Here is a 24385-nt window from a genome sequence, read left to right as displayed (position 1 = left end):
TCTATGCGACAGTAGGCCAAAGCTAGTAGCGCCCTATGATCGAGAATCAAATTTTCTTGATTTTCGAGGCACGTTTTTTCCTTAAACTGTATCCATCTATTACGGAGTTATATCTATCTTTGGTATCCGCTATGTTCCTACATACCCAAAAGGTACGTGAAAACCGTTTTTTTTGTATCAGCTTACCTGAAAAAGAAAAACAAATCTATTTACTTTGTAAAATAAAATATATTGCAATGGAATATTCTTTTTTGTAAGAATACAAACGTATACAAGGTTAAAAGCTCAGCAAGCAGGTCTTATGTTTAAAATAGGCACCTAAACGTTATTTATCTAATGGTCAAAACCCATTATTGTAAAACCCAAAACTACTATATAGGTAATCTGCCGTTAACTATTGAATTTAAAACGCTGGTCCCGTGCTACTATACAAAAATGGTCATAGGAGCCCTTCCTTAATTATTTTAAGAAAAAATATTGACATAAAATAAAATAAGTTGAGTCAATTCATATTAATACCTAAATTCTTTAAGATTTCACTTCCGCGAAAACCATCTTAACTGACATGAAAATAAGATATTGAAAACAGACGTAAAGTGAAACTTTGGTGAATTTCCCCGAGGAACTAGTCGTAAAATATACAACAGCACTACAGATATGAAATAGCAGGTTACTTACATGCCTAGTTTTATGGTATAATAGATTACCCTTGTTCGCTCGTTACGCAGCCGAAAAAGGGCAACATTCGTGGGTAATCCGTTGCAGATGAGCCGTTCTAGACACTTCCCCTACTGGTAAAAGTTTGTGCCTGGCGTCTGAGCTGTATTAAGTCAAATGACACAGAGATTATTTTGGGTACCTACTTTTTTCAGGTGTAAGCCGTCGTTTTATAAAATAAAATTTATAGCAATCTATTTACATTTTATATAACAAATTATATTTTATATAAGGCTATGATTACCTATCTACAGTGATATTCAGAATTAGACAATAGTACATTACGATACAAGTTTAAATTACCTATTCTCATGTGTATCGTACAACGTTTTACAGTACATAGTTATGGCCCTAATGCATGCCCTATGCATGTAAAGTGCTAATTACCGCGCTAGTATACTAAGTAACACCAAATTACTGAAAAATTAATGACTACAATTTAGGCATTTATTATATATACATATGTAAATACTACGTACTAGACAAGCGGTCGAGAACAAATTCTGTCCGCGAAGTGTCCGCCATGGTAATCTATGCGCCAAAGCAAAATGGCGTCAGGAGCGATCACGAGCGATTTTAAGTGAAATTTCAAAATAATCTAAATGAGCTTAAAACAATAGTTTTTTTGCAGTGGAATGTTATTATATTGCTTTTATTAGGTTTATAGATATTATTAGTATAAATTATTTGTATCTCCTTGGATATCACGGGCCTATGCATTCCGGTATTTTGATAGGCTTGCGTGGGGATATAAATCCAACACGTAGAGGCCCCTTGGAGAGCTTTAATGTCATGTAGAACGCCTGCTGGAACCCGTTCACAGGCGCAACAATAGACACCCATGAACCGGTCGCAGCAGGCATTGGGACTATTGTAGAAAAAGTGAACAGTATACCGGTCTATGGATTGAAGTTTGGGTGGACAGTGAGACTGGGCTATTGTAAAGAAGTCCGGACACCTGCCATAACAATGTTAAAACACGTTATCGAGGCAGGTGGTGACTTGCCGCTGACTAGATGGGCCCCTGAAACTGCCGTCGTGAAGACGACCAGGAGCAACACCGGTGTGAACGGCTCAGGGGTGTCGAGAGGTGTGCGCCGCTTTCTACCCAGTGACTGTTAACAGCCACTGTGCCAACTCGCGTCTTATGCATCTTTCACTTCCACCCCTGGAGCATATAGCTCTTACGACTCCCCTCTGGACGGCCAATGAAGGCAAGCTAGAGCTGAGAGTCCTGCGGGTCCCCTTGGGGTCCACTCCGACCGACGAAGACACGCCGGAGACGGAGACCCTGACCGACTCTCTGGAGCACTCGGGTCCGTGGGGTCGTCACTCCCCAACAGCTCGCCACAAGCTGCCCTGCTATTATTATTACGCACAAAGGCATTTATAATTTTTAATATTTATTTCAAATTTTCGTCGGATGTGTGGCTTCTCGCCAGTAGTCGGAGGCGGACTAAACGCAATGAGGTGCATGCACTTCATTGAGGTGCGGAAACATTTTCTTCGAGAGGCCGACTCTAGTGTATTAGATTAAAAATTGTTTTCTTCCAATGATACTTTATTAACTTTTCGTATACCCATTTAAAATAAACTAATAAACGAAACTTGATTAAGATGATATAAGACCAAAGTACTACCCTTAATACCAAAGTTACTTCTTAGTAAAGTTACTTTAATTAATACAGAACACGGCTTAATCTAGTATACCATACCTACTATATTATTCACTTAACATCGGCTTCCAGCGTTACATATTCCAATATCGTGTTCCATAAATCCAAATCTAATTGTAAATGCTATAAAATTAAAATTAATAGAAGCGAAGTCGTATCCTTTGATGCCACAATAAACCATTCCCTTTAATTTGTTGTAAGCTGCGGTTTTATAATATAATAAATGAAGTAGGCAGTAAAAAGTACAGTCAATTTTGAATGTTCATAACATTTTCGTATAACCCTTGCAGTGTGGCTGTAAGTAAAATAAAGAAACCAGTATTTTTAATATAAAATATACATAATTAAATATAAAAATATGTAATATAAGTATAAAAAGAAACAAATAAAATCTTTGTGTAAGGTACTTACAAAGTTATATACATTAGGTAAATGCTTACTGAATATTCACTATACATTTGCCCCCTTATTCATAAAACTTTACGGGAATGAATATTTGTGACGTTTTCAACTAAAAGGTACCACATTGTCGCTTGTTGATAAGGTTGATTTCTAATTGAAGCTATATGGAAATAGCGCCTTACTGACAAGCGACAATAAGTAGTACCCTTTTGGTTGAAAATGGCACATTTTATGAATAATGCTGTATACTATACTAAGGGTCCCCGGCAAGCTCGGTTCTCCATACAAAGTAGTTCCGCTCTCATTTTAAAACGACTGGCTAGATTGCTCTGAAAATTTGTACTTACAATAGGATAAGGTATATCTTTGTCTGTAATTACTTTATGTAGCTTCAGATACCATAGGTTTTCATACAAAATTTGTTTTTGCTCTATTTCGTTTGTTTTATAAATTGGAGCTATATAAACTAATTACAAACCTAGATATGCCTTGTATTGTATGTGCAAAGTTTCATTACAATCCAACACGTAGTTTTAAAATGAGAGCGGAACTACGTTTGTATGGGAAGTGCAATTCGGCCGAGCTTGCCGGGGACTCTTAATTTCAACTTTTAAATTTATTCTAAATTATATACTATACCTATACTAGATACTTTTTTCAATTTATCAGCGCAGCCTATACACATTCACCAGATACTAACTACCAAAACATACCTAATAATAAGAGCCGAAATTAGATTTATCTTTATTACTACCTCAACTAGGGAACAAATCAAATTATTTTATGAAATATTTTTTTAAGTACCACTCACCGGCCACCGGTGGACTTGGCCACTTTTCTTTAGTGTATGATATCTATTTCAGTTTATTACTAAATACTGTTAAGGTTTTCACTGGACCAAACCCAATTAGTGTGACTTCACCAAATATCCGAAACTAGCCAAATCCTAATCATTAATTTAACTACCGAACGTTAAGTCCTAATTAATGCCGCGCAAGTATATTTAGTTTCTGACCAATTCACATTTACCAATAAAATTACCCTGTTTTTTTTCTATCATGCTAACTTTAAACTAACTTAAGGTTTTCGTGTGCACTTATTCATGGCATTTGCCCGTGATTAAAACGTGTGACAATTCAATATAAAAACTACCTATAATTTAGGAATACCTATAACTACGACAACAGAAAAAAATTAGTCGCATAATATCGAAACATTTATATACTGACGTATTTTGTACAATGACTGCACCCTCCTATTGAGCAGGGAACGTGCTGTTTATTCATGTTAATTTTTAAACATCCTTGATCGTCTGATTGAAGTAAGTTTCCTCATTGAGCTAGTCGACAAGAAAGTAAGTTGCTATGAATCAAGTTAAAGAAAATTTATTACATTGTTTTATGTCTAAATTAATAATCCAGTAGGTACTCGGCGAAATTAATCATTGTACTATTATTAAATTACATTTTAAGCATATAAAATGATGATACATTGAAAACCTTTCTATTTAATTATTAATCAAGAATCAGTTAATCAGTGATCAATTATTCAAAATATTGGTAAATGGAAAATTTCTATTTCTGAAAAATACTGAAAGCCTTTTTTAAACTAGATAATACTCAAGAGCCATAATTCAGATATAATGTTCCCGCAGTGAAAATTACTTGATAACTGGGTTAAACCCTCAACAAATAATGCTTTATCATTTTCTATTTAAGCCAATAAACCGTCATTTTGACACCAAGAGGAGTAGATGTCTTTTGAGACGCGGAAGGTTTTCGTACAGTTGTATTTGCATTCGTATTATTTTAAACGAATTTAAGTTACAATGCAGCAAATGATAGGTATCAAATGGAAGGTTTCTATACTTTCTATTACTGACAAATACTGAACGCCTTTTTTTAAAGTCTGCAAATTATATTTTAGTTAACCTATCGCGGCGTACGTAATTATTATTTTTTCATTTTCCTAAAGTATGTGGCGTAAACATACAAGTCTTACGCATGACGCAGAATCTTTTCCTAGCAGAAATAAACTTTTTGCTCAGAATAGCACATCGGGAAAATCATAAACGGGTTCATGTCCTTACTTACTCGATATACGTAGGTAAGTAATGTTCACGTACTCCGACTATGTTTGCGAGTTTATTACGGATTTTGGAGACCGCATTCCATTTCACACTATATAATCCTATTTACTCAATAGTTGTTTTCGTATCAAGTTAGAAAGGTAAGCTATTTTTACAGCCATAACACGAAGTTTCTACTTTACTTAGGTTGTTAAGCCTTAGTTCAATTTCATATTTAGACATTCCATTAATCTACTATTCAACTGCTCTCTCAGCTATCGAGATGATAAGCGTGTTTGTTGAGATAAAAAACATCGGTTCATTACGATACTGATACTGTTCATTTAGTAGGTGCCTACTGAATGATTTAGGTTTACAACAATGAAACTTCAGCTAGATGAATACTCGACTGGTAGAAAATACTCTGTGGCATTCAGTACGCATTTTGTACGATCCATAAAAAAATGATAATTATAATTTAGCAACTACTAAGGAATGAAACAATTTAATGAATGGCATATTCATGAGTGAGTGCTCGACATGTTGGGAAATCGAACAAAATGTTTAAAAGTTCCATTTGTGGTTTTCTGCATCAGTTCAACTTTAGTAATTTTTAGGGTTCCGTACCTCAAAAGGAAAAAACGGAACCCTTATAGGATCACTCGTGCGTCTGTCTGTCTCACAGCCTATTTTCTCCGAAACTACTAGACCAATTAAGTTTAAATTTGGCCCAATTTGTACGTTTGTGACTCATAGACGGACATGTAACGCAAACAAATGAATTTTAAACATGGGGGCCACTTTTGGGAGGTGAATGAAAAAATTAAAAAATAAAGTTTTTCAGACTATATCGTGTTATATATCAAATGAGGAGCTCATTGTGAGAACCTCAAATATATTTTTTTTATAATTTTAGGATAAATAGTTTAGAAGTAATTCAAGAAAATAGGCAAAAAATTACCATTCCCCCTTTATCTCCGGCCGAAACTACTTGGTCTAAAATTTTGAAAAAAATACACAAAATAGATCTTTACCTATAGATTACAGGAAAACCTATTAGAAATGTGCAGTCAAGCGTGAATCGGGCTTAATTACTTAGTTTTTGATCCGACTCCTACGGGTTTTTTAGTCTTTTCACTCACGTTTCACATAAAAAATACATTGTTTAAATTGTGTAATGTTTTTAGGGTTCCGTAGCCAAATCGCAAAAAACGGAACCCTTATAGATTCGTCATGTCTGTCTGTCTGTCTGTACGTCCGTATGTCACAGCCACTTTTCTCTGAAACTATAAGAACTATACTGTTGAAACTTGGTAAGTAGATGTATTCTGTAAACCGCATTAAGATTTTCACACAAAAATAAAAAAAAAACAATAAATTTTGGGGGTTCCCCATACTTGGAACTGAAACTCAAAAAAAAATTAATCATCAAACCCATACATACCCCACACCTATGGATAGGTCTTAAAAATGATATTGAGGTTTCTAATATCATTTTTATCTAAACTTCATAGTTTGCGCGAGAGACACTTCTAAAGTGGTAAAATGTGTGTCCCCCCCCCCCTGTAACTTCTAAAATAAGAGAATGATAAAACTGAAAAAAATATATGATGTACATTAACATGCAAACTTCCACCGAAAATTGGTTTCAACGAGATCTAGTAAGTAGTTTTTTCGCACTTAAACTAAAACCGTACTGATAAATATTTTGAAGTAGTTTGTTTTTACGTCATAATAATATTAATACGTCATAAATCGTAAACCGCAATTTACCTTTCACTCACGTTTCACATAAAAAATACATTGTTAAAGTTATGTAATGTACGGAACCCTCGGTGCGCGAGTCCGACTCGCACTTGGCCGGTTTTTTGAATGAAAAGCTCGAATTGTTGATGTAATTCTACAAGTATTGCAAGTCAATAACGAACCCGATGCAGTTTAGATTTTAACAGCAAACACGATGTCTTTTTTCCGACGATATTTTATAAAACAAAAAAAAAAGTTGCCGTCTTATGACATGACTCTTTTGTATGTTTATGTTTGCACCTTTTATCTAAAATCAAGAGCTTTTGAAGGTAGGGTTTACCCGAAATGAAATTTATTTCACATCAAATAGAACTTCAGCCGTCTTGAAATTAGCGAATACGTAGAAACAGCTTGCCTTTTGGTTCTAGATATAAGCGAGGTAGACATACCTACATAGACGAAAACGCTTTGTAATGGCTGCTCATTAGCTACATTACAACGTCCTGGTGGAAATACTCAGGTTGTTCATTCGTCGTATATAAGTAATTTACTATAATAAATTAACTAAAAAGAATGAAAATATATACATTTATTTGATAATTCAGCATAATACGTACATTACAAATGGAATGCAAAAATATAACGTATTTTTATAAGTATTCTTTGCTTTGTATTCTAAGTACCCATTACATTTCTTAATATCGTAATTTGATGACAAAACGCGGCAAGCTTTAACAACACTCATGCTAAGCAATTTATCCAGGGATTGCTTATTGTCTTACAAATGATCAAGAATAAATTTGAAATGTTTGTGTTGACTGTAATCAATACATTTTAATCATGGATAGGTAAGTTTATCGAAATTGTAATTAGTTTAAAAGATCTGAAGTTTTACTTAATCCTTGGACTTCTTCACCCGTTGACCACGAACGCTGTAAAGGGTTCGAAACGTCGGGATGTATTATAAATTCAATATACGCGATATAATCCGTTTTCAGTTTTATTTCATGAGTAACTATCGCGGTAACCGGAGACAATAATTCTTGGAGTAAAAAAAAAAATGTCCTAGAAGTACTTACGGACTAAAGAGGCGAGTAATTGCTTAATCTAGTATAAACCCAGGGGAAAACTAAACTAGGTCAAATGGAAAATAGGTACCAGTTCTCCTACCTATGATATCCGCAAACGCACGCAATATCAGTTACATTATCTAACTGGTATTGCATGCATGGCACTATGTTTCGAGAATCTCATTAATAGCTTTTGTAAGTCTGATAAGCGGCTCTTATAGCGGTTTGAAATTTCAAGTCTCAATCAATCGGTTACCATAGCTGTACACCTCATTGTCCTTGGTTGTCTGGAAGAGATTGATAAGACTACTTTTAATCAAACATCTTATTTTTCATCAGTATCCTAAATTTTAATCTTGCGTTACATATTAGGATTGATGATTTTACTGACTTGTAGGTAGGTATAAATAATAATTAAATAATAATAAATAAAATCGTATTAGACATACCTACGGGAAATTACATAATATTGTTTAGTTGAGTCTATCCGTATGTTAATTGTTGTGGTTGCATTACGTGTCTTGCCTATGTGCACGTAAATATATTTATCATCCAATCCACTGAAAAACAAAACATTTAACAAAAATTTCATTTCGTATAAGCAGTTGATATAAGATAAAGTTTAAAATTGAATTATTTTTTGTTTACATGTATACATTGTCAAGTATTGGTTTTATAGCGAAATTTTGTAAGGGATTTAAAATACTCTCAACTCCTTTAATCCTTCGTATGTCTAAGCACTGATCAGTACTGACGAATTTAAATCCGTTTTTTTCCATCCAATTAGTTTTAAATTGGTTCGCACTGATCAGTGAAGTATGTGCGAAGTTTCCGCACATACGAAGGGTTAAGTACCTATTATATCAGAACATTCGTCTACCCGCTCTGGCTAGATCTGGTTTACAAAGGACGGGTAATCTAATAAAAGGCCCAAACGGCAAATATAGAAGAAAAACATTCGTCCTAAAAACACCTCTCTTGTTAGATTATGTGAAGGGATAAATTGAGGATTAGAATACCATTAACTGCGAACTAGTTGTAGGAAACTCCTTAAATTCTTAAGATAATTTATTGCAACTTGATACATAAGTCAGAATATAAATAGAATTATCAGTGTGGAGTGGATAATATGTAAAGTAGCTAGTAACGAGTATGAGCTTGCTTTATATAGCTGGTTGTGCAGGTACTCTTACCCTCTAGGTACCTACAAATTCGTATCTAGTCTTTATCATGCAAAAATATAATAATATTTAAAAGTATAATATACAAGCATGCGCCAAAATAAGTATATGTAGCGCACAGTTTTTGACTGTCTTGTATAAATAAGACAGATAAGATGCGAAAACTGCTTCCCAGTCCCAATACCTGAATCTGTGTATGACCTAGCAGGCAGCAGGAGGCTAGGAAGTGGTTATGTACTTACGCACGCTTTAGCGCAGGCTTTAGTAAGTGTGGTTTAACTTTCACGTAGTGCATAAAAAGCCATTGCAATATGTTAGGAATAAGCGAACCGTTGGGAATTGAATTTTAATGACGCTTCACATCGACCCACATCAATCGTTTAGCTTTGACAGCGTTTTAGTGTTTACTTCATGTGGGTAACTCAGTTATATCTCAGATAAATGCAAATAAAAAAAAATGTTTCACCGCGACGGCGCACAGTGGATCGAAATGACAAAAAAATGGACATTCGCATTATTTAAAACTAAAAATGAAGATTTATAAAAATACGATAAAATGTATTTAAATATGGATAAAAAAATTTTTTTTATTTGCATTAATTATTTTTATGATTTTGACCCATGTTCTTTCACTGATAGGTATGCGTTAAAATTGTTAAATAACAAACGAAACCGTCTACGCCATCTATACGACAGTAGGCCAAAGCTAGTAGCGCCCTCTGAACGAGAATCAAATTTTCTTGATTTTCGAGGCACGTTTTTTGCTTAGACTGTATCCATCTATGACGGAGTTATATCTAGCTTTGACATAAATATCTTATTCTTATAATTGACGAAATAGGCATCGGTCGAGGTTGATATGAATTAAGAAAAGAAGTTAAACCTTAAAACTTCTTAAAAGAAGAAGTAATAAATGAGATGAAGTCAAGCACTCGTACATTTAGGTGAATATTATGTATAAATAGTCATTTGTTCAATTATTACGTGAGAATTAAAGCTAGTATACTGGATAAGTACCTAGATAAATATTAACCTCAATAAAGCATTATTGTTCTATAAGATTATAAACAGCAACAGGCACTCAGTAATGGATGTTACATGGCCCAGATGTTTCGCAACATGTGATGAAGCTTTATAGATTGTGCTTATTTCTCTGCGCTTACTTGCGCCAGCCAGAGTTAAGCCGCTAGCCCGGGTTTAACCGGTTATAAATCTGAAATTACCATGGTTGCCAGTACAATTTAACACTGGATTTACAATTAACCCCGGGTTAGTGGCTAACCCTGGCTGGTGCAAGTGGCCCTTAGATATTTGTACGAGTAAGAGCAAACATATTTTTTTTTGTGACAGGCGAAAAAATAATAGACAGGTATTCCGGGCATTACAGTTTTTGATGTTTTGGATGTTCGAGTACAAAATATAAATTAGGTAGGTACATTAGGTGTTATTATTGTTAAATAATGATAATTATTAGATATTATTAGTAAAAAAAGCATTTCATTTATTATTATCACTAAAAAGAATGAAGGCACCTTTTTATACACTATCCACTTGTAAATTACATTTTCATAATTATGAAGTTGACAATTTTACAGTAAGAGCCTGAAGTAATGTATCCTATGAGGCATACCTAAACTTAAAACAGGATACTCGCTGGTACATGTGTGACAAAGTTTAATTAAAATGTAGGTGGTATGCTTTATGAGTGTTATTAGAAAAGTTGGAGGCAAGTACGTGTTTATCTCGGGAGTAAACAATCAACCAAGTGTCTAGGTAATTATAATTCGATACTTACTTAGTTAATCATAAGTAAAGATTATAAATATGAATTTGTCTGTAATAAAAGGTAGGTAGAGTTGCAAAGTGGTCGGTTGCCGACCGTGACGTGACTTATCATAGTAATAACGCACTCGCCGAAAACGTATTATTTATTAAACATGCTGAGAGCCACGTTATGTTTTCACAGTGTAATGCCTTTACCAGCGAGAGTATTTTCTAAAAAGAAAATATTTTAAAGAGTCCAATTCATTTAGTTCTATCATCTTTTAAAGATCGTTGGAATATAAATCAGGATAAGTGACGCGATAAAAAGTATCTTATGCCTTATTCCAGAAAAGCGGGTGTCTTTCACCCATTTTAACATGATTAAGCATTGTTTCCTTAATAATGCAAAAAAAATTAAACATCTAGCACTTAAACATGTTTCCACTATAGTAAACTGTGATGAATTGAGGCGCAAACTGCAATGTTTTCGTAATAATAATAATCTTACTATGAAGAGCAAAGCATAAAGTAATATTCCAGCGCCTAATATAATAACTGAACCAAACAAACCATTTCAGAGCCGTCTCTAGATTTATACATGACTCCAGGTGCGAGAAATGAATTCGTGATATCAAATCCTTTGTCTGACGCTGAATGAAACAGATTCATATTACCTTGAAGAATAAAAGAAACATATTTCGCCGAAACGTAAGATATAACATTTTAGCAGCAGGCTGCGGGTTGTTACTTTAATTATTCAACTACGCTGCGCACCTTTACAGTGCGGTAGAAAATAAAGACTGTATTTAAAATTATACAGGTAAACTTTGAATACAGACTTTATTTATTACCACACTGTGAAAGCTTGATTACATTTAATTTCATATTTTTAACCGACTTCAAGATTTCAAAGGAGGAGGTTCTCAATTCGGTTGTATGTTTTTTTTTATGTTTGTTACTCCATAACTCCGTCATTTCTGGACCGATTTTGAAAATTCTTTTTTTGATTATAAGTATATACATACAGATTGGTCCCGTTTTTGTCAAAAAGCAGTTCTGATGATGGGATCCATGAGGAATCGAGGGAACTCCTCAAATATTAAAGGCATACATATAGTGATTTTAGTATTTTCATCAACAAATCAAGCACTTACATTTAAAAAGTGACATTTGATGAAGTGGAACTGCTGATGATGATCAGAACGGAACTCTTCAATGACGCATAGTTCACGTTTGGCGATTTGTCCTCTTCGTTATGTTTGTTAAGCAAGTTAGGTTTTCAAAAAACATTTTTGACAAGTTCGAGTTCTGATGATGGGATCCATGAGGAACCGAGGGAACTCCTCAAATGTGAAAGGCATACATATAGTGATTTTTGTATTTTCATCAACAAATCTAGCATTTACATTTAAAAAAGTGACATTTGATGAAGTGGAACTGCTGATGATGATCAAAATGGAACTCTTCAATGACACATAGTTCACGTTTGGCGATTTGTTTTCTTCCTTATGGACCCAGACCTAAACTAGGACCTGGACTCGGACCCGGACCCGGACCCGGGTCTGAACATGGACCTTAACTCGGACCCGGACCCGGACCGAACTCAGACCCAAATTTGGACCCGGACAGCCGGACACGGACCCGGACTCGGATCCGGACCCAGACCCGGACCCGGAAATGCTACTAGAAAAGTGGGTTAGGTGGGTGGGTGGGTTTTGAACTGCGATTCTCACAGAACAGAACTGCTATCAGAAAAGTAGGTTAGGTTAGGCTAGAGCAGCTGGCTGTTCCGCGCCGCCACACTGCGTTGTCTGTGAAAGCGCAGGTAAAAAGGCAGACCATAGGCTGGGCTCCAAGACTTGTCTAGCTCCTGGCCCGAAGGCGATGAGAAAGAAGGCTGGAACTGGCTCCCGGGACATGTCCCAGCTTGCCCAGCCACCCAGCAGCAGGTTGGACGCTCCGGAGGAGGATCGAATGGCCACAGATTAGTATGGCTACTCGGGTGCTTCAGGCGAATCTCAACCACTGCGCCAGGGCCCAGGACCTGTTGTTTCAATCCATGGCGCAGTGGATGATAGGCGTTGCTGTGCTGGCAGAGCCTTACTCGATCCCTCCCCGCGACGATTGGGTGGGAGATCTGGACGGTTCCGTGGCGCTTGTTGTGAGAACGGCGACTGGTGGTTCGCCACTCACTCACGTCCTCAGGGGAAAGGGATATGTGGGCGCCCTCTGCGGCGAAATTTTCTTTCTTGCGACGTACTTCTCGCCCAACCGCTGTCTGGCCGATTTTGAGCGGTTCCTGGACGAAATAGGGGCTCGAGTCGGTCAACTCCTTCCACGTCCGATCATCGTTGCTGGGGATTTCAATGCCAAATCCACGGCTTGGGGTTCTCCGGCGACAGACGCGCGAGGCGCGACCCTAGAAGAATGGGCAGTGGCGACGGGTCTGGCAGTTATAAACCAGGGAACGGCACACACGTGCGTGCGGCAACGGGGCGGTTCCATCGTGGATATCACGTTCGCGAGCGCCGCCCTGGCGCGCCGTGTCCAAGGTTGGGAGGTCATGGTGGGAGTGGAGACGTTGTCGGACCATCGTTACATACGGTTCGACGTTACCACTTCTTCACTGACCCCAGGTAACCTAAGTCGGATTGGTCCGGTCGGGGGTGGCCCAAGATGGGCCCTTACTAAACTTGACCGTGAACTGCTCAAGGAGGCGGCTATCATTCAGGCCTGGCTGCCCGTGCAAGAGGAGGCTTTTTCGATAGAGGCGGAAGTATCCTGGCTCCGGGAGGCCATGACACACGTTTGTGACGCGGCGATGCCCCGGGCCAAACCTTTACCACCAAGAGCATCAGTGTACTGGTGGTCCGCCGAGCTCGCGCAGATGCGTGAGGGCTGCATAGCCGCGCGGCGCCGGTACATGCGTCAGAGAAGGAGAAGGAGACCTGATGCGGACGAGGAGCGCCGCCTGTATGATCACTACAAGGCGTCCAGATCGGAGTTTGTGGTGGCCATAGGACGGGCAATTGAGGCGAGTCGTTCCGAGTTCCTGGAGACCCTCAATGCTGATCCATGGGGGAGGCCATACAAGCTCGTCCGGAGCAAGCTGCGCCCATGGGCACCCCCGCTAACCCAATCGCTCCAGCCGGAGCTTGTAGGCCGCGTGGTGGAGACGCTTTTCCCCGAAAGGGGGCCACATCTGCCGCCTACCATGGTGCCGCCAACGATGGGAGCAGGAGAGGATGAAGAAGTCCCAGCAGTATCATCCACTGAGCTCCACGCGGCGGTGTTTCGACTCCGTGCCAAGAACACGGCCCCCGGGCCTGACGGCATTCCGGGCCGTGCTTGGGTCCTGGCCATGGACGCCCTAGGGTCAAGACTGTTGAGGCTCCTGACCGCGTGTCTGGAGCAGGGCCGCTTTCCAAGGGACTGGAAGACTGGGAAGCTAGTGCTTCTGCATAAACCCGGGCGGCCGGCTCACTCTCCATCTGGTTACCGTCCTATAGTCTCGCTTGATGAGGTGGGCAAGCTCTTCGAGCGGATAATCGCAGCTCGCCTCATCAAGCACCTGGAGCGCGTAGGGCCGGATCTTGCCGACTACCAGTTCGGCTTTCGTAGGGGCCGCTCGACGGTAGATGCCATATTGCGGGTTCGGGCCATGGCTAAGGAGGCTGTGTCCCGGGGCGAAGTCGTCTTGGCGGTGTCATTAGACATCTCTAACGCCTTTAACACCCTGCCCTGGGAAACCGTAAAGGAGGCGTTGCGGTACCACAAGGTGCCCCCACACTTGTCGCGAATCATAGCCGCCTACCTCAGTGAGAGGGCTGTAGTCTGGCCAGGGCGACAGGACTGGAGTCGAAGGAGTATGTCGTGTGGAGTTCCGCAGGGGTCGGTCCTAGGGCCACTCCTGTGGAACATAGGTTATGACTGGGTCCTACGGGGGGAAAACTTGCGTGGAGTAGACGTCACCTGTTACGCTGACGATACGCTCGTGACGGCCAGAGGACCCAGTTACCGCGACGCAGCTGTGCTCGCGACGGCGGGAGTCGCCCACTGTGTGGCCCGAATCCGGCGTCTAGGGCTAGAAGTGGCGCTAACGAAGTGCGAGGCCATTTGTTTCTTCGGCCCGCGAAGAGCGCCTCCAGGCGGCGCAGAAATTATTGTGGGAGGTGTTCCAATTGCTGTCAAGCCGACGTTACTCTACCTCGGCGTCTTGCTTGACAGCAAGTGGAACTTCGAGGCTCACTTTAAGCGTTTAGCGCCCAAATTACTGCTCGCAGCGGCGGCATTTGGGCGTATACTGCCCAACCTGGGAGGGCCCAAGGCCTCATGTCGCCGCTTATACACGGGTGTGGTGCGCTCGATGGCGCTTTACGGTGCCCCAGTATGGGCGGATTCCCTCAGCAGCCACAACATTGCCCAACTGCGACGACCGCAGAGGGCAATGGCGCTAAGGGTAATCAGAGGATACCGCACAGTGAGCGCGGCGGCCGCGTGCGTGCTGGCCGGTTCTCTGCCCTGGGACCTGGACGCGAGGGTCCTCGCGGCGCTGTACCAGTGGCGCGGGGAGGCGCGAGCCCGAGGTGACCCGAAAGCACCTCAGGAGGTGGCGAAGCGGCACACTGAGCTGCTAGAAGACGCGACGGAGATGTGGGTGCAACGGCTAGAGCGGCCGAGGGCTGGCTCCCACACTATAGAGGCGGTACGACCAGTCCTCCGTGACTGGGTTGAAAGACGCTCCGGTGTCCTTACCTTCAGACTAACGCAGGTACTGTCGGGGCATGGCTGTTTCGGCAGATACCTGCACAAGGTTGCCCAGCGGGAACCGACACCGGAGTGTCACCAATGCGGAGCCGGCGTAGACTCGGCCCAACACACATTGGCTGAGTGCCCAGTTTTTGGCGAGGAACGGGAGGAGTTGGTCGCCCAAGTAGGGCTAGACCTTTCGCTGCCAGCCGTAGTTCAGGCCATGCTGGGCAGCGAAAGTGCGTGGGAGACTGTGCTCACGTTCTGCGAGCACGTCTTGAGAGATAAGGAGGCGGCCGAGCGCGAACGGGAAGTCCAGGCCGAGGCTGACCCAATGCGCCGCCGCCGCATAGGCCGCAGACGTGCCGCTCATGAGCGGAACCTGCCGCCCTAATGAGAGCCAGCGGGCGGTGGACACGGGGGCGTCCCCGCCCATGACGCTGGCTCCCGAGATGGTAAGCGCGACCTAGTGTCCTGGAAGCGCTTCCACTGGGTAGGTCAGGGGAATAAAAAGGGGTATGGATCCTAGGCAGGATAGCCGCTGCGGGGTCGCGGACGCATTGCGTGAGCTTCCCCGTAACCCCGCAACCACAGCGGCGAGAGGACACCATGGGGTTTAGTGGGTAGTGGGGCCTCTATACAGCCCTGAGTCCCACATAACCGTCCAGGCCCGGCGGTATGCGTAAAAGCATTCCCCATGTAAAAAAAAAAAAAAAGGCTAGAGCTGTGACCTTTACAGAAACGAAATGCTATCAGAAAAGTAGGTTAGGATAGGTTAGAACTGCGACCCTTACAAAAACGAAATGCTACTAGAAAAGTGGGTCGTTTTACCTCCTTTTCTACATAATTAGGCAAAAGATGCTGTCTTTTTCATTTCATTGTCTGGAATCTAAGAGTGAACCATCAACAATAAGTGAACTTTCAGCGGCATCCCCCATTGAAGTCGGTTTTTTTTCTTAAAAATTATGTAAAACAAAAGTTTGAGGGTACAAGAAATTTGTTAACTTCAACTTAACATTATTTTGATCAGTGACGAGTGTATTTAATTATTTTTATATTTGCTTATGTGGGCTTAAAGAAACAAATATTTTGGTTTGTTTATACAACGTATATTAAAGTATTCAAGCGGATTAGCGAACAAAATATTGAATTTGTGCTTAGTAACTACTTGCTGGCTATGGGTCATTTCGTAACATAATTAAAATATTCCAGTCACGGTCCCACGGCAAAATTTTACGAATATAGCTATTTATGCAACAAGTGCGGAAATCATCTTTACGCACGTGTATCATACAATGTTTTAGTATGCATTGTGCGAGTAAATATAAAAAATCATATAATGGCAAATAAGTTTAATTATTAAAAAATTGAAAACAAAAAGCACTAGTGCGGAAAAGTGCTCTTTTCCGCACTAGTGCGAGAAAGTAGCACTGTAAAATATGTACTGTAAAAAAAATGAAAACAAAAAGCATTAGTGCGGAAAAGTAGTACTTTCCGCATGATATGGCTCCGTAGGAAACGCACTTTTCGAGCACATGCATTGTAATAGTTATTTACGATACAAGTGCGGAAAAGAGGAAATTCGCAACTCGTGTCTATTTAAAACACTCCCTGCGGTCGTGTTTTAATTTATCGCCACTTGTTTCGACTTTCCTCTTTTCCGCACTTGTATCGTAAATAACTATTTTGAAATACTTAGGTACAATATGATGGTGTTCTTAATTTTCACACATCGTCTCGCAGGTGATTATCCTACCATTAACCCATTAAAATGTAGCCCGAGTTGCAGTTACAGAGGTCGCTAGTTCTGTAATTGGAGAGTCGTAGCTCCCGAAGGTATATACCTCTAAGCATTTACCCTCGTCAGAAGCTCGTCAGTTACGTTGATGTTTACACTATTCAGTGTCTTTATTATTATTGCGATATTTTTTGGATTTATTTAAACTAAATTTGTAAAAGGAGCCCAATTTACAATATTTTTCAGAAATTTCAGAATATCATCAAGTTATGAAAGGTAAAAGGAGAAATTGGGACAGGTTTGGTCGTGGAGAGGTGGCTTACGAGTTCAAGGTGTTAGCTGCGCGGTTCGAATCCGGCCTTCACCACTGGAGGGCTTCGTCACTTTTTAACCGACTTCAAGATTTCAAAAGGAGGAGGTTCTCAATTCGGTTGTATGTTTTTTTTTTAAAGTTTGTTACTCCATAACTCCGTCATTTCTGGGCCGATTTTGAAAATTCTTTTTTTGATTGTAAGTATATACATACAGATTGGTCCCGTTTTTGTCAAAACGCAGTTCTGATGATGGGATCCATGAGGAATCGAGGGAACTCTTCAAATGTCAAAGGCATACATATAGTGATTTTAGTATTTTCATCAACAAATCAAGCATTTACATTTAAAAATGTAATATTTGATGAAGTGGAACTGCTGATGATGATCAGAACGGAACTCTTCCATGACGCATAGTTCACGTTTGGCGATTTGTCCTCTTCGTTATGTTTGTTAAGCAAGTTAGGTTTTCGAAACACATTTTTGTCAAGCTCTGAGTTCTGATGATGGGATCCATGAGGAATCGAGGGAACTCCTCAAATGTGAAAGGCATACATATAGTGATTTTTGTATTTTCATCAACAAATCCAGCATTTACATTTAAAAAAGTGACATTTAATGAAGTGGAACTGCTGATGATGATCAGAATCGAACTCTTCAGTGACACATAGTTCACGTTTGGCGATTTGTTCTCTTCGTTATCGACCCAGACCCAAACTTGGACCCGGACTCGGACCCGGACCCGGGTCTGGACATGGACCCCAACTCGGACCCAGACCGAACTCGGACCCGGACTTGAACCCGGACCCCGACTCGGACCCGGACACAGACCGAACTTGGGCCCAAACTTGGACCCGGACAGCCGGACATGGACATTGAACCGCGATTCTCACAGAACAAAACTATCAGAAAAGTAGGTTAGGTTAGAACTGTGACCCTTACAGAAACGAAATGCTATCAGAAAAGTGGGTTAGGTTAGGTTAGAACTGCGACCCCCCGCGGGTTGCTCACCTTGTCGTGGTGGAGGGGCTTAGTAACCGTGGCTTGGTCACCCACGGTGAAGCGAAGAGGCAACCAGGGCCGGCCTGTTTGGGTCGCGGGCTGGCCCGAGGAGGACGCTCCAAGTGGGCTGGTTAAGCCCGCTTGTGATGCGCCGAAGGTGGACCGTCGAGGAAGAGGAGTGTCGGTATTGCGGTAAGCCGTTCTCCCTATCTTCGGCGGCCGAGGTGGGATCGCAGGGGAAGAGGAGTGATGGTATTTCGATGCGCCACTCTCCCTATCCCCTGCGAACTTGGCGGGGCCGTTCCGCTGTAGCGGCGTTGGTGGGGCTGCAGAGGAAGAGGAGTGTCGGTGTTACGTTGTGCCGTTCTCCCTGTCCTCTGCAGCCGAGTTGTGGTTTTGCGGCAGAACCATAGACCTGATCTGTCGCCGGGCGCCGGGGAAATTCCTGGCGCCCGTGGCTTCCTTGTGGCGGGCTCGGGGGGGTCCGCTACAATACAGAATGGAAGCCGAGGAGGAAGGCGCGTCTTACCATCTGGCGCGCCTAGCGTGAAGGGCCTTCGGGCATCCGCGAAGGAGCCGCGCTCGTGGGCGGCTGCCGCCGGTGGGGTCGCAGATGACAAGCGCAAGCGTTCCTGTACCCCCACCAATAGGGCGGCGAGGCGGCATATGGGGGTTTTTTTAGTGGGTACACCGTGGGCCTCATTAGCCTAGACGGGAGTCCCACATAACCACTCGGGTCACCCCCCGCACCCGGGTGGTATGCGTAATGCATTTTTCCCTCCTAACAAAAAAAAAAAAAAAAAAGGTTAAAACTGCGACCCTAGAACCGAAATGCTACAAATGCTAGAAAAGTGGGTGGTTTTACCTCCTTTTCTACATAATTAGGCAAAAGATGCTGTCTTTTTCATTTCATTGTCTGGAATCTAAGAGTGCACCATCAACAATAAGTAATCTTTCAACGGCATTCCCCATTGAAGTCGGTTTTTTCTTAAAAATTATTCTTTAGTAGTTTCGTGACATCTATTTCAGTGTGTATTTAAATTACTTCTTGGTATGCTATACAGCTACCTAGATGTGTTCCAAAAATGTCAAAACACACTATCACTGAAATAAAATGCAGGATTGTTTTAAAAACACACAATGGTGAATACTTAATTAAAGATAACCGCCAAACCTTCTTTTGCATTTTCTTTCCAAACTTTAATATAACTTCTTGTTCGTCTTCCCAAAACAAATGGCGTAAAGTGAAGTTGAAAAAGTTTTTTTAATGGAGTTACAGGTCGGTTTTATTACAAAGAGGTCTCCTCAGTGTCTCCGTGCCTGATTTGAAATAGTTTTCGCGGCCTACAGTCACATGAAAATTAAGGGTTTTTGATTTTAGTCACGAAATGTCAATGCAGAAGAGCTATTTTCAACAGTCTGGAGAAACTGACATAGCATAACAGGTAGGTACACAAGTTAAATTGACATTGTTATATTAAATTCGCATTTTATCTATATACCGTCAACCGGGGTGAATAGGGTTGGCAGGGGTGAATAGGGATGGCAGGGGTGAATAGGGATGGCAGGGGTGAATAGAGACAAAACTTAAAATGTGATTTCTCTGTCAATTTCTTAAAAAAATACTTACACAAATAGTACAATTCGATTGAAATTAATAGTAGATTTTGTATGATACGAATTGTATGGGTAAAAAAACACAATGGAAAAAAGAAAAAAACAATAAAAAAAACTTTATAGGGCTGTATCTCCTAAACCGTGAGTCGTAGCGCAAAAATAATCTAATTTTCTTTCCTCTTTATTCAACCCTTAATTTATATGTAAAAAAAAAACGCTTTCACTAAACTGCTGTAACTCGGAAACTTAGAATCCACAAAGGGGACTTTACTAAATTATGACACATATTAAAGCCTGACCAGTCATATATGATCATTGTCAAGAGGGCGCTGTTCATTCTCATGTATAGGGTGACAGTTCAGTATAGTATGAAAAATATTGTATTTAATGAACATCATCATCAATGTAATTAATGTTGCTTGCCACGCTTAAACATAACAAAAATCACAATAAATTGCGTCTTAAAATAAACTTAAAAAGTCTACTAAAAATCGAAACAAAAGTAATTTTTAAGTCGCTGATGTGACATTCTCAATCAAAAGGTAGGTACCACTTTGTCGTTTACCATAACGACGAAATTTGATTATATCTTTATACAAATAACCTGTCAGAGAAAGTGGTACCTTTTGATTAGGAACGTCACAAATGTTGGTCAGTATGAGGAGTGCAGCCTACAGTTTATTTTTAATTATATTTATATACCTACTACGGTAAGATTGATAAGACAATGTAATTATGCCTCCGAATGAAATAAATACACTGTATCGCAAAACTAAGTGGCGAGACAGCTCATAATGCCATCTCTTGGTTGGTCTTAACAAGGGTAAAGGAGATAGTAAGATCTCAGTCGCCAGCTGATATTGCGGCAAGTATAATAAGCACCCCACCCGCGTAGGTACCCTTCCCCGCGCACGCCCTTCTTGTTCAATTGAGTTTTATTTTGCCAGATAGTAAAAAAACCGTGGATCAAAATGACCCAAATTATGAATGATGTCTCAATGTGGTATTATAATATTGTAGACGTAAACTTAATAATATGAATTTTTTTTTGTGGCAGATACAGGGTGTTACTTAGAAAAAATTTTTTTTTAAATAAAAGCGGTGGATGAATTTGACACAGATTTGTTTGAATAACATATAACAATGTTCTGTAAAGTACAACACTTCACTTACGGACTCTAATATTTTTTTAGGCGTTTTAGGATCAATATTAGGTATTTATTAAATGCCATTATACCCGTGGATGAAAATGACACAAAATGCGTGTGTACGTCGGAAGCCACTTTGCCTTTACAGGGAAACAAAGAATTTCGTCTCTAATATTTTTTTTACAGAATGCTGATTGAAAAAAGAAATACCTAAATTTCTACCTAAGCAAATACCTAGGATGACACAAAATATTATTTTTAGGTTTAGTATATGGTCTGGAAACTATATAAAAAAAATAAGCAACATTAATATTCTTATAACCTCAGAAGTTATTGGTACAGGTCTACAACCGCAGCTGCTAGCCGTGCCGCGCGCGCGTACCGATCTACTGCACGAGGCGCCGGCGCTGTGGACGAGAGCCTTGCGTACGCTCAATCAAGTTGCTACCCGGATTGATGTGTTCCATTGTTATGAGAATGACTTCATCAAAGTCACTTTGTTTGTGTTATACTTAGAAATAAATTTATAAATATTTTATTATGTCTCTAGTTTATATTTTGCTACACTATCGCATTGGGCAACTGTTATGATAGCTGTATCGTTATCAATAAAAAAAATATATGTGGTACAAGTTTTCTTTTAAGGTAGAGCTTGAAACATGGTAAAAGGGCATTATATAAAAATAGACGAAAACTGATTTCACCGTTTTTGAAGTTTGTATTAAAAAAGTTTGCATCGGGAGCGAAAATATTTTTTTTAAATAAGTAGTGGACTTGAAATTCTTCTAAGAGGGTTGAGTGGGTATCGAGAAATTTTTTTTACTTAGGGGCTTGAAACTTCGTAGTTTGTGAAAGACAAAATTTCAGGCATTGTATAATTATTAACCAATGATTAACCGTCCCTAATGATATCTTTGGCTGTATAATGTTCTATGCTCATGTAAAAGACATATTTCCACCAACATACAAATCCATGCGTACGAAATCGCGGGCAACAGCTAGTGTCAAATAAATGCTTAAATAATTGCGCATTAATTACTGAGTGTGAATATATGGATGAAGCCGTTATGATTAGCCATTGTAGTGCCGAACCATGAACAGTTTGGTCACGTTGCTCACGATGTTTACCCGAACGGGCAAACATATTGTTGTGTTTGGTCCACGGGGAGTAAGCACACGAGGCGTAGAGGGCAAATGGTACAATATGTGACAATCGGCGTACGGTAAGCTTTAATCAACATTTGGTAGGTTAGTACTTATTAGTCATTGAATGAATTTTATTTCTAATCATAATCATAATCATTTATTTCGTAAATGCACACAAAACATTACACGTCAGAAACAGTTAGAGAAAGGAAAATACATTTTCTATGATTAAAATAAATAACAATAAAGAAAATTCATTTTAAATAAATTAAATAAGACAATGTCAGGAAGAAGGTATCCTCACTTAGTTCACACTTATTTTATAGGTTCCGGTAATAAATGTGTTCTGCCTCTTTATATCAATCTCAAATGAGAAACAGACATTTAAGAACAAGCGAATTGTTATAAAAATAGTGACAATAATTACATTCACTATTGAGATTTACTTCGTTTTAAACTATGCTCAATAAAACTTCATTTGTGTCGTTTTCAAGCAAAAGGTACCTTAAATGTCTGTTTCTCATTTGAGATTGATATAAAGAGGCAGAACACATTTATTACCGGAACCTATAAAATAAGTGTGAACTAAGTGAGGATACCTCCTTCCTGACATTGTCTTATTTAATTTATTTAAAATGAATTTTCTTTATTGTTATTTATTTTAATAAAACAAAATATCTCTCAATCTCAAAGTCTACCTCAAGTAGGTATAAGTACCTACCTATTCGATAATCATTTAACCAAACGATTTACCACGCATATTTTTTACCTTTTAAAGTATTTGGAAGCCGCCTTATTACATCTTATTTATCTATGCAGGTTCAGCTCGAATCCCAAGACGTCTGCCTAAATTGAATGATATTTGAATAATTTATCATTCTGATTACCTCGCTCTTGAGCTTTTGGCAAAAATACGTCCAATTTGGAATTTCAAGTTATTATTCTGACGAATTGCTTTTGTGATCTCGAAGGAGTGTTTCAAACTTCAACATTTCTAAGCCTACACGTGGTGCGAAAGTAAATCACAGGATAATTTTGTGCTACTATCGCGAGCCCAAGCTTGGTGTTTTGAAGATTATGCTTGTTTTAATAAAAAAAATACTGAAATGTAATGATGTGGTATATTTTTAGAATTGCTCTAAAAAGCCCTTTCATATGATACCACACACGAAAGGTTTCTGAAAAAAACTTTTTTTCCCACAAAAAAAAATTACTCAGCTTGGGGAGTCCCAAGGGGAATTATTTTTAGGAACTGCGGGTCAAAAAATTGTTTTACCTCCAGTATGTGTGGGCCAAACGGCTAAACTACATCGATTTGAGGTTTTTTTGCGTACAGCTTACACTATAAATATCAAATTATATTTCGTACATAAGTTCGTAAAAGTTGCGTCCGGGCACTGGGCCAAGGGCGGCCGGCATATCTAAGGTAGCGATCAATAGTGTCTGGCTCTATAGGCCATGCTTTTGCAGAGCGCGTCATCAATTATTACCAGCAATCAAGGGGTTGGTCATACATACATTCATTTAAAGTAAACTTCATTATTAAATGTACTTATTACATTTCCACTCCGCTTTCAATAACCATCAAATTACAGTACCTACAAATAAATTACAATCCTGTAACTACACTCATCGTCCTATTACAATTTTAATGAAGATCACCTTAAGTGGAAAGCAAGTGACGCTTACGCAGTTTTCAGCTTATATCGTAGGATTATAAATAAGTTACAATATGTATTCATGTATTACGAGTATTCACGCGTGTTTCAGTCATCTTCTGACTCCTCTTTACATAATCTAATTATATTTTATTGATTTGTCTGAGCCGTCTTATACAGGATGGCTAAAAAATAAGTGCATTCCCGTTGCCATCAGGGACGTTTTGGGATTATACCGAGCAACTTTCACTATGGGACCAACCACGAAATCCCGAAATAAATTTTTACCCTCCCATAGAAAATGGACCAGCCAAAATGTATGAAACAGCCAAATTTTTTTTCGTGTTTCGGGGTTGGTTCCATAGTAAAAGTTTCTCAGTATAATCCCAAAA

At 39.8% G+C, this 24385-nt stretch overlaps 1 protein-coding gene and 2 long non-coding RNA genes across 3 annotated transcripts in view; 1 reads left to right on the top strand and 2 right to left on the bottom strand.

The window, feature by feature from the left end:
* The window catches only part of LOC134746684 (uncharacterized), a 77358-nt gene extending 70914 nt beyond the window's left edge, over positions 1–6444 (top strand). The window contains exon 2 of the long non-coding RNA XR_010128251.1: positions 6325–6444. This is a non-coding gene — a long non-coding RNA (uncharacterized LOC134746684). The remainder of the gene's footprint in view (positions 1–6324) is intronic.
* Positions 1–19966, bottom strand: part of LOC134746667 (uncharacterized) — a 184424-nt gene extending 164458 nt beyond the window's left edge. Inside the window, exon 1 of the long non-coding RNA XR_010128248.1 lies at positions 19927–19966. This is a non-coding gene — a long non-coding RNA (uncharacterized LOC134746667). The remainder of the gene's footprint in view (positions 1–19926) is intronic.
* LOC134746546 (IDLSRF-like peptide) overlaps positions 1–24385 on the bottom strand; it is a 74687-nt gene that overhangs the window by 34367 nt on the left and 15935 nt on the right. The gene's annotated exons all lie outside the window — the stretch shown is intronic.

Source organism: Cydia strobilella, chromosome 1, assembly GCF_947568885.1.
Source record: "Cydia strobilella chromosome 1, ilCydStro3.1, whole genome shotgun sequence".
Lineage (NCBI taxonomy): Eukaryota > Metazoa > Arthropoda > Insecta > Lepidoptera > Tortricidae > Cydia > Cydia strobilella.
Note: the sequence above shows the minus strand (reverse complement) of the source record. Positions and strands in the feature narration are given on the sequence as shown.